Source organism: Castanea sativa, chromosome 8 (assembly GCF_040712315.1).
Source record: "Castanea sativa cultivar Marrone di Chiusa Pesio chromosome 8, ASM4071231v1".
Taxonomy (NCBI): Eukaryota; Viridiplantae; Streptophyta; class Magnoliopsida; order Fagales; family Fagaceae; genus Castanea; species Castanea sativa.
The window spans coordinates 49010147-49025264 of NC_134020.1; the positions used below are offsets into that span (position 1 = coordinate 49010147).

Sequence of the window (15118 nt, forward strand, 5' to 3'; positions counted from 1 at the left end):
CTTCTTCCAAAAGTGAGGTCTTCAATAGTTCTCAAAAAATATATATAATGTGTACTTATTTTCTATTTCTTTTGTTGCAACTAGGAATGTCCTTTTCCATTGGATGTCAATTGTCCTAGTTACAATCGAGAGGACATTACTGCAAAACAATAAACAAAAAAACAAATCTATGTCTGCGTTTGCCGGGAGTCGAACCCGGGTCTATTGCTTGGAAGGCAATTATCCTAACCGTTGGACTACAAACGCCCATGTGGCTGTGTGCACCAATAAAAGATTTTGTTCGCTAGTATCTCATTTCCAAATTTGGAGGATGGAAGAGAAATACATACAATTTGTAGTTTACATGCAAATTATATGATAGTTGTCACTTTATAGTTTTTACTATTTCAAAATTAAACCCACTTAAATCTTAAGCAAAACAAACTAAAAAGTATTAATAATTATAATAGGGAGAGATTAAGTCCATTAAGAAGCTAGCTTGAGGTGTTCAAACTTCAAAGGTGATTCGTGGAAAATGACATAGCAATTCATGTACCATTGTCTTTTTTCTTTTTTTTCTTTTCCCTTTTGTATTTAGCTAGAACTTTGCATTCTTATCTACAATCTCACATATATAGTTAATTGCCAATTGGACAGAAACTTCAGGACTTAAGAATCTAATCATGACTCAAAGACAAAGACATGGGAAATGAACTTTAGGGTTTGAAGGGGGTATCATTGGGTAATAAAAGATTCTAAAGCAAGGTTGCACAAGGAGATAGATGTTCCAACAAAGCTTGGTTCGTTGAGTACAAGACAATTACACAGCATCTTTGTAAAACACATGATTCCCTTGCATCAATATATGTCTTTATTGGTATATAACTTACATTGCAGACTTGCAGTATCCACCGTATGTACATGTTGGACAATAATATATAGAAAAATTGTAGCCATCCATTTTAATTAATTCTACAATCCTCTAATTTTGTCTGATTACATTAAATTATCATACTTCCTAGTGTCTTTATTTGTTGTGACATATTGTCAAATATATTATTGCTTCTGAATTCGCAATGTTTCAAACTCATTCGTAAGAAAATGGAAGTAACATTTAATAGCCATATGATAAGCTAAAATATACTTCTTTCTATTCGGCTGCCTATAAGGTCAGAGAGACTTTGCACCCAAGAAAATGCCAAGATTTGAATCATTATATCCTTGATAGTACTTTGTAGTGGAGTTACTTTTTTAGTACTATGATAGTTTTTTCGTATCAGACAAATCCGGTGTCATTGTAAAACACATCTTTCCCTTAGCACGCCAAAGGTGTATATAATATGGTCTTAGGATACAAAGTACAAAAATGACAGCACATTGCACAAACTGCCATATGAACATATCAACGATCATGAGGCAAATACATTAAATATTCTCAACCATTCATTTTCTAGATGAACTTCCTAATTTGACAAATATACAATTTACTGGAGCTTATGCAAAATGATTTTTTATTATTTCTTTTCGTTTTCTGAGAGTGAAAAAAAAGAGTGGATAGTAATTGTTATGTGTGAAGACTGAAGAGAGAAATATGATTAAAAATAAAATAAAAAATATATATTTTAATTAAATAGATAATCATATGCGAGTGTTTTGAAAAAATGTTAGCTAAAATAGAAAGAGTAGATTTTACTCTAAAATAAACAATAATTTTTGTATAAATTGATGCAATGCATATGTGATTTGCATTTTTGTCCAAAAAGCTTGACGACTGCTTTATTGAAAATATCTTAAGAAACATACCCCTGCCATCAATATATATATATATATATATATATATATATATATATATATATATATATATATATATATAAATAATTTAAACTTATGCATATTTACTTTATTCTTTCTTATTTTAAAAATTTATATCTTAAAAGATACAGAATATAGCAGCCAAAATTTAATCATGTATATGGAGCTTGTTCACTGCTTACTCCATATTGAGTTACATGGACTTCCATAAAATGATCCAACAGAAAGATAGAAAAGGAAATCAATGCTACATAGTTCAAAATGGAGCTTTTTCTTCTCTGGATCAAATGCAAATCTTGCATCATCCAATAACAAAAAATCAAAAAATATATATTAATAAGTTCTTAAAATATATAGACGATGCACCAAGCAAAGCAAGCACTCATCCTTAATATTGACTTTGAAACAATTATCAATGAAGAAAAGGAAATTTCAAAATCTTTCACATGAACTCCAAGCATTAGTTAAAGATGAACATTCCAATAGTGAATTAGAATAAAATCGTACAACAGAGGTACTCTTGCTTTGCACTAGGGCCTCATTTCATGTTAAGTCACGTCCTAGGCATGTATTTTGGTATCCATAAACACTGGAATGTGGGTAAATGCATTAGAAATAATTACTGAGTGGTACTAAGGTTGAATAAATGAAACAGAATTGGATATATAAAGAGAATAAAGAAAAAAAAAAAACCTTAAGACCACACTCTTTTGTGCCACAATTTTACCACAACTCTGATGTAGCAAGTTGTGATAAGTGGAGAAAAAATGATGGATCAATATAAAAGTGACAAATAGCTAGTTGCAATGTGTTATATAAGATAATTGTGGAAAATAGTGTGATCTTAGATTTACTCTCATAAATAAAATGGACTAAACTTGTAGAGATAATATATCATTTACTCATCATTTTAGTTAAAAAGAAGTATTTTTCAATAGTTGGTGCTTAAATTCCATGCTCTATATTTTCTTGACTTGAATGACTGAAATTTATAAAGAAGACATTCAAAACCATTAGGTGCATTACAATTCACAATTACTGTCAGATTTTTCCCAATGACATTTATCAATAACACCAAAATGAATGCCATTGAATTAAATTTTTGGTCAGTTGTTTATAATGCTCTAATTTGTGCCTAGTAGCATTGTCACTTGTCAAGAGCTTTGTAGTTCGATTGACACCTAGTGTTTTTAACAAAGGTATTCAAAGTTCAAATTTCCCCTCGCTCCATGTAACTATCAAATTATCAATCAGAAACATAGATAAAGGCATTGTCACTAGCATCAAAACATCAAGACAACTCAATAAATAAATAAAAAGTAGATAGGTGATGATAGATCTATTATCATGTGTTTGTGTTGTGTATATATTTATATAATTTAATGGTAGAAATGGATGCATCATAATTATGATATGCATATCCCTTCGCAGAATTTCAGTATGGCATTCAAACCCTTTGAGATGTCTTAATTTATTAAAAATCACCATATATACTTTTATATTTTCTTTGGGAGAGTTGTTATATTAGGTCTGTGGAATAATGAGCTTAAATTTTGTTTATATAGATCCCTTAAATTTTACAACATTTACTATGCGTCTGTAGTCTAGCATTTTCAAAGGAACAAAGTTTCTCTCCAAACTAGTTTGGAGAGAAACTCTTCAAACTTCTTATATATTTCATTTTTTGGTGTGAATTTTGAGAATCTAACCGTTGAATTTCATGATCCTTATGTTCTTAACATACGTATCAAATTTCGTTCAAATTGGATATTATTTACTATTTGATCAATTAACTTATTTTTTACATACAACTTTAAATCACAAAAACTTGAAATTGTAACATTTATTTGATGACATAGCAATTGATCTTTGATCTTCTTGAAATTTTGTAAGCATTAAGAATGTAATAAGAACATGTAATCTAACGGTTAGATTTTCAAAATTCATATTCAATATAAATATATATGATGAGTTTGTAGGATTTCTCTCCAAACTAGTTTGGAGAGAAACTTTGTTCTTTTCAAAGTGGTTTGTTTGCATCCTGCAGCTAATGAGCTAGAAATGGGAGATCTCAAGATTTTAGGACAATTATGGAACAACAATTTTTACTGTATAAATACTGAAAACTGTTGTTTAAGTAGTAGTACCAAACACCCTCTTGACTTTTTTCTTCTTTTTTTTTTTTTTTGTTTTCTTTCTAAAAGCATTGGATATAACAAAAATAGTTTCTTCTTTCTCATTTTCTATTTTATATTTTGGGTTAAATTTGTTTTTCTTATTTTTTTTAAAGGCAAAATGGAAAGGTAACAAAGCTTACAATACGAGGACTGCAAACCTTTAACGAAGGCTAGGCCATCCAAATAGGTGTATGTTGCTGTCAATAAATTTGACTGGGACTGTCTAGACTCTAAACACTCTGAGAAAATCTATCATGTATTCACCCTCTCATATGGGGGTAAATCATACATCTACACAAACATGGGTTAAAGTCGGCTCAAGTTTGAGATTAACCCGGCAATTGAATTTATAACCAAGTTACTCAAGTGAATGATAGCTTTTTTTTTTAGAGAGAGAGAGGACTAAATATTGAATTTGAAAATGAAAAGGAAAAAAAAAAGATGGGAAGTGATTGAGTTTTGATCCAATCAATGAGTGAATGGCACCCAATCTCTAAATATGGCCGAATTGTTATGTTATTTTCAATCAAGTCGGTTTGGGCGAGTGAGAAATCACCCAAATTGATACCTGAATCGAGAATCATTGGTTTTAAGTGTCAAAGACCGTGATCAACTATCCCGCCATTCAAAACCATCCATGAGTCTTTGGGTCAGATTGGATCAGATGGGCGAGTTGAGTTTAATAGGTCTTTGGATAGCCCTAACCCTAGGGATATCAAAAAATCTCAACACCGCTTGACCCATCTTGCTTTGTGCGAGTTTTTCTTGTTCCAAAGAGATGACAAAATGGAGACGGGTTTTGCTTGCCCAACCTTATCTCACCTCTGTGTGTGTGTATAAATTATTTTTATATAGAATTTAATCGTTATTACACAAATCTAATTTATAATATGTTTTTGTTGTACATATTTTATTACCATACTCCAAAACTTGCTTTCTCTCCCATTTAACATTCTCAGAGCATCCACAGCAGTGGAGCTAAAAATTTAGCAATTTAGCTCCACTAAAAGTTACTTTATCTATTTTACCTACACACATGCTGCAGCAGTGGATCTATTTTAGCTTTCAACACAATAAAATAATATAAACATCACAATAAAATAATATATCTACCACAATAAAATAATACATCTCACTACAATAAAAACACCACAATAAAAAAGGTAATGTGAACACAAAATAAAAAATTAATTTTTTTTTTAGCTCTCATGAATAGTGCACATCTATCTATAGATGTGCACTGTAGCAATGAGCTAAAAAAATATAGATTTAGCTCCACTGTTGCATGCTTCTTTTTGGTGTTTTGGTGGAGCTAAAATAGCTATATAGCTATTTAGCTCCACTGCTGCAAGTGCTCTATAACCCCATTCCTAGTGACATCTCTGCCAAAACTTGGCAAAGATCTCTTCACCTCTCTTGACACTTAATGGCTCAGATTCGTGCTATTATTGCCAAATCTGCAACCATCATTCACCCCTAACTGGTTTCATGAATTTCATTTGACCTGCTTCCGTGGACTTCCAAATGGTCAAGATAACGTTTCTACTTGATCAATAATGGTTTCCGTCCTCCCCTAGCCAACATGGTCATGTTGAATGATAGACTAAGCCTCAAATCAACTTGACTTGACCTAGACACCCCCTAAAAATGGAAAGTAATATTGTTGATTGATGTTCACAGTAGGTGATTTGTATCCTCATCAACTAAGCCACAAAGTTCTTAGAGATTATGATATATTGGAGCAACACTATCTACTTAAAATAAGACACCGAGAAATATTCTTAGAGAACGATATAGGATAGGTGCTGTGAAATTATTTTCTTCATGTCAAATAACATTTTTTGGTATTTCAATGGAAATATTCGGATTCAAATCTCCCTCCCTACTTAAAAGTGTATAAAACATAATCCTTCCCTAATTATATTGACTAAGAAATTGACATTATCAGCTCCAATCCAAATGATTATGTTACTAGTTTTATACACACAATCTCTTTACTTTTTATACTACTGATTTTACTTGTATCAAATACTAATTTTACTCACATGTGCTAAGAGTTTAGTAACTCAACCATCATCTTTTAATGTTTTTGAAGATGTCAAGACTCAAGGGTTCAAATCCTCCCTCCTCCAATCTGAGAAGTGTCATGAAAAATTCACCCCAATAGGAATCATTTATTGCAATAACTTGTTCTCTTGCTTTTCAAGATTCCAGACAATAATGTTCTTTTAGACTCTTAAAAGTATGGTATACTTTACTATTAATTAGTTAATGAAAATCCAAATGTGCAAGTAAGAAGCGCATCTGGTGTAGTGGTATCATAGTACCCTCCCACGGTACTGACCAGGGTTCGATTCCCTGGATGCGCATACACTTTGTTATTACTTTTTTTTATAATTTTTTTTTAATATCTCCAAACCTAGCAATCTCGCATACACTGTGGTATTACCTTTTTTTTTTTAAAAAAAAAAATTTATATTCCCAATCCCAACAATCATTCATATGGCGAATTTGCATGAAATGAAAGTAGAATAAATGACATAATAAAAATCATGATCTATCTTTTCTTAATAATATGATGAACATCTAACTAAATATCGGCCATTGTGCAAGTGACTATGACATTTGACATTTCACATGTGGGGGGTGTGAGATGTTTAAGCACTGGAGTCTTTAACTTCCTAAAGTCCTAACCAACAACAAAAAACGCCATGATGAAAATTACTACTAACGAATTTTTGGTTAGGAAAGAAGGACTTGAGCCTAATTCAAAGCACAACTTAATGCTCATCAATGGTGTTATGAGATCAGGGCTAGCTAACCGGCTAAAAGTATTTAGTCACAGGAATGTCGAGTTGTAACAGTTTGTATTTGCAATGCATCAAGCAATGATATACACTTTTAACGGTTTGTTTTAAAAGTACTTGTCACTTGTAGAAAATAATATATCTCATCCAAAAACTTGGGGAAAACATATTCGGTTCTAGGCCTGATACTAACACTAACTGAATCTAGAAAATGTCTAAATGAAACCTAGTCAAACATGAACATTAATGAGTTATTCTACCATCTATTTATTGTTTGATTAACTAACTAACCAACTCCTTAAAACTTCTTGAGTTTGATTTAGAAAATCTGCAGACTAATTAATATCGGCCAGCAAGTGACACCAAGTTAATGTCAATTGTTGACAACAAAGAGCCTCCTGTTAGCCACAAAAATCATAAAGTACTAGCAATTATGCCATAGATCTCCTACAACTCTGTTAGTTCAAAATGATCTTAAATTATGCTTTTATATTCAAAGCGATTCGTTTGGATTCAGGAGGCATAAGAAATGGCCTAATAGGATTAATAGAGCATAAAACGTTGTTGTGCACTTAATAGGCAAGAAGTTAAGCTGTACAGAGCTAAGGAAACTAACTAATTTTATCCTGAAAATCCATTGCAGACATTCCCCAATCCAAAGCAGAAAACCAAAAAAGAAAGAAAGAAGAAAACTAATCTGGTCATTCCTTCTTCACATGCAAAATCTATGGCCATCTGAAACATAAATGATTCCAAAACAAATCCAAGAATTATCCACTGGTACTCAACTTTGAGTCATACCTCACAAATATGAGGCATAAAAAAGGATAAAGTTTTGCTCCTAGCCTCAAACCAATTACATGCCAATCTATAAACCATTCATATGTATTATTTAAACAAGTCACATAACTCATTAAATAGACCATGTAGTGTGTTGAAGGAATTTTTCTCAAAACCAGTTTGGAGATTAACTTTCCTTAAAAAATAGGTAGATCTTCTAATTACACACTACATGTGCATTGGATGATCATGAATTTTTCTATATCAGTTGGAATATTATAAACAGATATGTTAGATATTGTCAATTCTAAATAGTGAGATAAAAGTTCTGATTGCAGAATCCAGTTTAATGGTCTACAACCTACAAGATGCCTGATTTTAGGGCCCAAAACTGAGTCATATTTTAGATATATTTGTCCAAAGAAATAGAGAATGGAATTTATCTAAGGAAAATAAAGGCCATATTAATTTGAAGTATTAATTTAAATTATGGTATCAATTCACATCCAATGTCATAATCATGGATATTCACATATTAAATACCCTCCTCTCAAGGGCAAGAAATCAAACACCCAATCAGGGATAAACTTTGGGATGACATTAAATTTATTGACAGCAGTGTGGGAGTACTCCTCCATTTTGTACCGGTATATTATATTTAACTGTGTAAAGTCGAGCCAGTAGTACTGCTGTATGTGAAAGCTGAGAGCTGTGATCAGCTTATCAATTCGCTCCATTAATTTCTTATCATCATGCTCTGGTTTCAGCATCTGCCCTGCACATCTTATTGCAAAATAAAAGAGGGCTCGGATCTCAATTGGATATCCATATATTTCCTGTTTCAAAAGTATGCCAAATTGTTATCATTCAATGGGACTGAAAAGTTAACATCCTTGGATTGAATGGCAGGAAAGTTTCCATATTGTTTGAAAATTCATACTTAAAAATATATTATACAGATACTACCATTATTGAAAACAAGAGACTTGCCATACTCCTGTCAATCATGCTACACCCATCTGCACATAGAAGTGTTGGGAAAGTTTCAAAGCCATCCGAGAGGTGAAGATTGAGTATTAATTTCATTCTCCTCTGCACTTCAGGTCGCTCTGCCAGCGCATAATCACGTGTATGCTTGCTATATGCCCTTAGAAGTATAATCCACCAGAACCCAGAATCAATTGGTCCAACTCTTCCAATTGCTCTGCCTCCAAAATCTGCAACACAAATGTCCTTCTGAAGTTGCGTCAAACTGAACTTTGAAACTTGCAGGCATTGCACCTTCTCCAAGAGTATAGTTGCCAATCTTTTTCTCCCAACCTTGGAATTGGAGGGTCTTTAATTGGAAGTTTTTTACTATCTCAGGTTCTGCAGTTTCTTTCATCAAGCAAGCTATGCTGGTAGGAACAAAATCTCTCACAAAAACCTGCAAGTTTAGATAATAAATAATATTATGGAACAAATGCAGGTAGACAAATTGGGGATCTTCTCTGCAACACTTTGTGTGTATAAGAATATCTGCATTTTACACATGATCTAATAAGGGCCATTAGGATATTAGAATGCAGTAGGTGCAAAGTGTCATGGGACAAGAAGTCCAGATATATTTCAATCATCCAAAAAGGGTCTTGAAAGTCAATCCCACTCCATCACAGACTAGTTCTCTACTCACACCAACATTTAAAAAAGCTTCAGAAGGTAGGTCCCTCTAGATAATCAAGTACTTGAAAGTCAGATTTATAGTTCTCCAAAAAGGTTTCCTTAGTTCATTCAGCAGTCCACATTTCCAAAGAAAATTTTATTAGGAAACAAATCAAGCTGCAAATTAACATATTTGATCCCTTAGAAATGAATGAACCATAAATACTCTCTCAGTTATGTCAGACCTGCTCTACTTCATGAAACATTAGAACTGTGAGAATGGCAAACAAAGTGATAAATTAGCCTCCTTCCTACGTTTAATACATTATTCTAATTCACAGTGAATTCAACATAATTAAAAGAACCAATCTTTAAACTTTTATTGAATTTTGATGCATTTTTCTCAAAATTCTCTTCTAAGCTCTCTTCTTACAAATGTTGTAGATGTAGCAGGACTCCAAAAATAATTATGTCCCCTCAAACATAATTTTTAACCCCTTAAACAAAAACAAAAATTAAAAAAAAAACAAAAAAAAAAAACCCTTAAATGAAAACAACAAAAATAACCCAAATAACAACAAAAATAACCCAAACAGAAATCAGACTAGACCAAACAACAGTAATTGAATAAATTATTCAACAGAAAGCCTATTCAAAAAAAAAAATAATAATAATAATCATTCAAATTTGTAACTCTTTCAATAATTATTTAAAAACAATCCATAATTTCATTTTTTATTGAAAAAAAGACTCAAGAAAATATTGTAGTTATGAATTCCCCTTAATAGTGCCGACAGTTATGCTTTTTTTGGCTCTGCAATCACAATATTGACCTCAAATTTCTCACATGTATAACTTTTTTCATGCAGGTCAATCTACTCATGAGAACTCCTCAGATATCAATTGGACCATTCAGCCCAAGCAGAAAATTTTTCTGGTTTGTGACTTTCTTTTGGCTAAAATATATGTAAAACCTACCATCTAAGTTTCACCAAAAAATTTTTCAATCTTCTAATTTTGTGTTCGTTTACTTAAGTCTTCTAAGTTTCAAGTTTATTCAATTAAGACATTTCTGTGAACTTTCATTAACTTTTTTTTTTTAATTCTATAAATATTTTTCAACCCTAAATTGTATTTTTTTAATTTAAAATTTTGAAAAAAAAAATAATTTGGACAATTACCACAACATTTAACAAAGGAAATACGTTAATTGAATAAACTTGAAATTTAAAAAACTTAAATTAACAAAAGAAAAGTTAAAAGACTTAAATAAATTATGGATTTTAGCATTTTATTTTATACTCGGAATGTAAACTTTCTTTGCTCACAATCTTGTCATGGGCTACTTTTTATAAGTCAGATGGACCGATTTTGTAAGTATATGGCTTTTAGCACAGAAAAAGAATAGTGATTGAGCCATCAAGCTCCCTTTCTTCTTGATTTATTTAATAATAAAAATAAAAATGGCAATCACTCAGTAGCAGCATCAATATCAAATATATATATATATATATATATATATATATATATATAAGCAGAGATCTTATGTGGCAGAGCATGAGGTTTTGTCAAGTGGCACATCCTTTGCAATAGTCTTTCTACAATTTCCACACATAGTTGTCAAAAGAGATTCTCTCCAAGACATTGATCATTAATTTAGCATGTTAGTTTTCTTCATTGTTATCCTTTTTTTCTTTTCTTTTTTTTTCATACCTATTTGTGAAGGGTTTTCTCATCCATTGTCTTTCCACCTTCTCTCAACTCTTCATCTCCCCCCACCATCAAACCCAATTGGCTAACATTCTATTGCCACCATATTGGAATTAAAACCCAATTGCTCACATTCAATGATTCTCAATGTTTTTGACTTCTCAAGTTAATTTAGTTCACTATTGCTACTATCTTCTCCACTTTACTCTCATCTTAACCTTCAGTTGCTGCTGCCTTGGAATTTTCTGAACTAAGTTTGAGACAGTCCTGAAAGACACATGAACGAAATGGTCTACACATCACCATCAACTTTTGTCTATTGGAACAATTCCTCTTTGTGTAGTCCATCTCATATGTCATATTTAAGAATCGACTCAGGAGTGATTAGGAAAGCAGTGAATTTTTATTTTTTTTCTTAATTTAGCCAATGATTTGGTGAGATTCATCTTTTTATTTAATCCATTGTATAGGTAGCAATCGGTTATGAAGACTGATTACAGATATTGCTTTTTTAATTTTTGTTTTTGTTAATTTAATTGTGGGAGTACAATGCTTTTGTTGGTCTTCGATTAATAAACTTCAAGTTTTTTTTTTATTTTTTATTTTTTTTAATAACTATAAACTTGAAGTTGGTAAATAATTAATGAAAACCTTCTTCCTGTTAATAATATTCCTTTACATGAATATTGATAGTATTTGAATATCAAATTGAGTTAGCTAACTTAGTGTATAAGGTTTGATCCAGTAGAAGTTTCACTCTTGAATAAAAATAAAAATAAAAACACCAAAATTTTTGAAATCAAATCCGTGGTGATTATATTGATAAGGAGGAATTACACTTTACCCACCTATGATTTGCCTCAAATTTAACTTACCCACTTATGCTTTACTCCGTTACTATTCCATTACCCACCTCCCTGTCAGACGTTACTCTAACATATTTTTTTATCAAAAACAAAACCAAGTCAAATCAAACACTTCTCTCTCCCTATACACTCCCATCCACGCGTACTCACCAAATTAAGGTCCTACATGCTACAAGGTAGAGAGTTTGAGATAATAGACCGAGAACCATCTAGGTTTTGATCGTGCAAGTAAACCGAGGAAGAATGAGACACCAATTCTGGGTTTATCTGAGGCAAACTTGTATTTTTGATTATTGGGTCTTGATCCATTCGCTTTCTCTTTATTGGGTGAGTTCCTAACTTTTTGAGCTTCAAGTTTTGTTTTTCTTTTACTTTCATATGCTCTGTTCATCTGATTCTAGGCAAAGACCATGATGTTGCTGAGCTTTTTCCATTAAGCCAATATTTTGGATGGTGTGGCCTGTGCCCGTGATTTCATTGGCTTCAAAAAAATTATTTCCATTCCAATGCAAGATTAGTGTGACTTATCTAATATAAGATTTGACTCAATAGAATAAGTTTACATTTTGCTCTTACTCTAACTAGAATTTTCTATGAAGTGAGAGATTTTGATATTGTGTTGGTTCTGCAGATAACTTCCAATGGGGAGTCTTTGCTAAGGTACTGATTTGGTTCCACCTGTTTGAAAATTCTCTTATTGCAGTGAGTCCATAAACTCCAAATTCTAAATGCAAAGAACTGGTTCCATCGTAGACACACTTCACTAGTACTCTGTTCTGAACACAGGTTTCTCTTCAACCAGCAACAAATATCATAATTAAAAAACACAATATCACAACTAGTGTAACCCAAGTGTAACAAAAAATCTTTGGCAAAACTACAATTACGCAAAACATGAATTGTGATCTCACTCTCTCTACCACAAGTTTCACAGATGCAATCTTCAGAAATACCTCTACTCCAAATCATATCTTTGATAGGGAGACTATGTAAATAGCATTTCCACACAAAGATTTGAATTTTTGGAACTGTATCAAGTTTCCATATCCATTGCCCAAAAAAATTGATAGGACACTCCAACCCAATAAAGAGAAAACGAACTGATCAAGACCCAATAATCAAAAATACAAGTTTGCCTAAGATAAACCCAAAAATCGGTGTCTCGTTCTTTCTCGATTTACTTGCACGATCAAAACCCAGATGGTTCTCGGTCTATTATCTCAAGCTCTCTGCCTTGTAGCATCTTGGATCTTAGTTTGGTGAGCACACGTGAATGGGAATGTGTTTTGGGAGAGAGGAGTGTTTGATCTGATTTAGGTTTTGTTTTTGATAAAAAAAAAAATGTGTTAAGAGCTAGTAACGTCTGATAAAGAGGTGAGTAACGGAATAGTAACGGAGTAAAGCGCAAGTGGGTTAAGTGTAAAAAATGAAACCACAAGTGAGTAAGTTATATTTAAGGCGAACCACATGTGAGTAAAGTGTAATTACCCCTATTGATAATTATGTTCTCAATTAAAATTCAGTAATTAAATTGGATTTTATTTTATTAGGGGATTTATTTTCTTCAAATTTTTTAGATTTGCCGTGCTTTTGTAGTTTCCATAGGTGAATAATGTAAAAGTAGATCCAATTGTTGTGCAAATTGATAGGCTTGATTTGGTTCTACAGGAGAACTCTGATTTGAATGCATATGAGACTCTGGTCAGGTATTGATTATATTATTAGTAATCTTAATTTAGGTTTCACACGAAAACACTTTCTATATGTATTAGTACAATATATCATGGTTACATTTTTTTTTTACATAGATCTTGTCTGTAACTATACATGGCGTTCTTATATATTCAAGCATCCCACACTTTGGGATTTGTTGTGGACAAGTTATTCTATGAATGTCAATTTGCTTCCACTTTGCATACATAATATTTTGATTAAAAAGTATTAAAGATTTTTCTTTATTTGTAAATTTTAATCAAGGAAAATTAACAATTTGGAGGCTCTATATGGTATGTGCCGGATTTTCCTAAAATCTATGTCAAGAAATGTGTTGTTGCTTTAGATTGAGAACGAAGATGCGGGTGTTTCTCCCTTGACTTTTATTTCAGTGAAATCTTTTTTTCCTTCATTTTTTTTTTTTTTTTTTGTATTGCGTTTAAAATATATTTTTCTCTTGAAAAGTTGGGACTTTAATACATCTCATTTCTTCTATTTCAAAGGCTTCATCGAAATCTTGGTAAGAGAGAAAAAAGAAGGGGCTATATAGAAATCTATCAAAGAATTCGGAGGTGGTAAGTAATATGTGAAAGGCTACGGAAAAGAATAGAAGTTTTGTAGCAGAATAGTTTCATAAACACTCCATGGTAATGCTGGTAAGTGATATAAAAGTTCAACATGTACTAAACTTCTCTTTTCTTTATCCTTGTGTCTCTCTCATTTTCTCATGTTTTCTTGCATTCTTCACCAGGACCTACGTGGACTCAAAACCCAAAAGACCAGGACCCTTTTCCTCCTCAACCCCATGTCAAACTTAACCTCTCGCTCGCCCCTAGGATAAATGTTATGTTAATGGAAAATTGTATTGATGCAACATGTTATTGATTCGTGAATGATATGATTTGATAAAATGGTATTACTTAATGTTATTACTTTTAACATATGTTCAACATTCTACTTAATCTTCTCATATGGTAACTTACAACAACATCCGCATCGCACAAGGCCCTCGACTAGTTAATATTTAATTTGAGCTACTATTTGGTGACATTCCTATGGTTGACAAACAAAGAATTTGATCAATTTTTCTTATGCATGGTATGACCATAAGAAGCTATTTGATTTATCATGCTGCGATGACAAGTTGTGTTTTCATTAATGTTCCAGTGAGAAAGCAATAAAGATAAGGGGATAGAGATGACACTACTTGCAAAAGTCATTTTCAAGTTTGTATGGACGGGAACCCCACAGCTCCATGGAAGCTATTTGTTGACTAATGAGCCATGGCTTCTATTGGATATGAAGGTGCATACATTCATACCAAACTTGTCCATATTGTCGGTACTTACCTTCCAATAGGGTCTTTTAAGTTTACCCGCTGAACAATTTCTTGTTTCATTTTTATTGGTTAAAGAATAAAGGATATGGAAGAATTGATAAAATTATCAATTCATATAAAATAAAATAAAAAATTGTAACTTTTTTCAAGAGTAAGAATGTGGATAGTGGACAGTGGATACTTATCTTTTAAAAAGGGAATCAACATTTCTTAAAAGATGGATTGATTGGGGAATTTAAATACCCACAAGTACCTATTACTTGTGTGGTTTACAATCAAAGGTAAAAATATTAG

The 15118-nt window shown here is 32.0% G+C and overlaps 2 non-coding genes and 1 pseudogene across 2 annotated transcripts; 1 reads left to right on the forward strand and 2 right to left on the reverse strand.

Annotated features, from left to right (window-relative positions):
- Window positions 1-174: 174 nt before the first annotated feature.
- TRNAG-UCC (transfer RNA glycine (anticodon UCC)) lies at window positions 175-246 on the reverse strand. The gene has a single exon. It is a non-coding gene; the product is annotated as a tRNA-Gly (tRNA).
- A 6020-nt stretch (window positions 247-6266) lies between these two features.
- Window positions 6267-6337, forward strand: TRNAG-CCC (transfer RNA glycine (anticodon CCC)). The gene has a single exon. It is a non-coding gene; the product is annotated as a tRNA-Gly (tRNA).
- A 1736-nt stretch (window positions 6338-8073) lies between these two features.
- LOC142606476 (alkaline/neutral invertase CINV2-like) lies at window positions 8074-14884 on the reverse strand (annotated as a pseudogene).
- Between the last annotated feature and the right edge of the window lie 234 nt (window positions 14885-15118).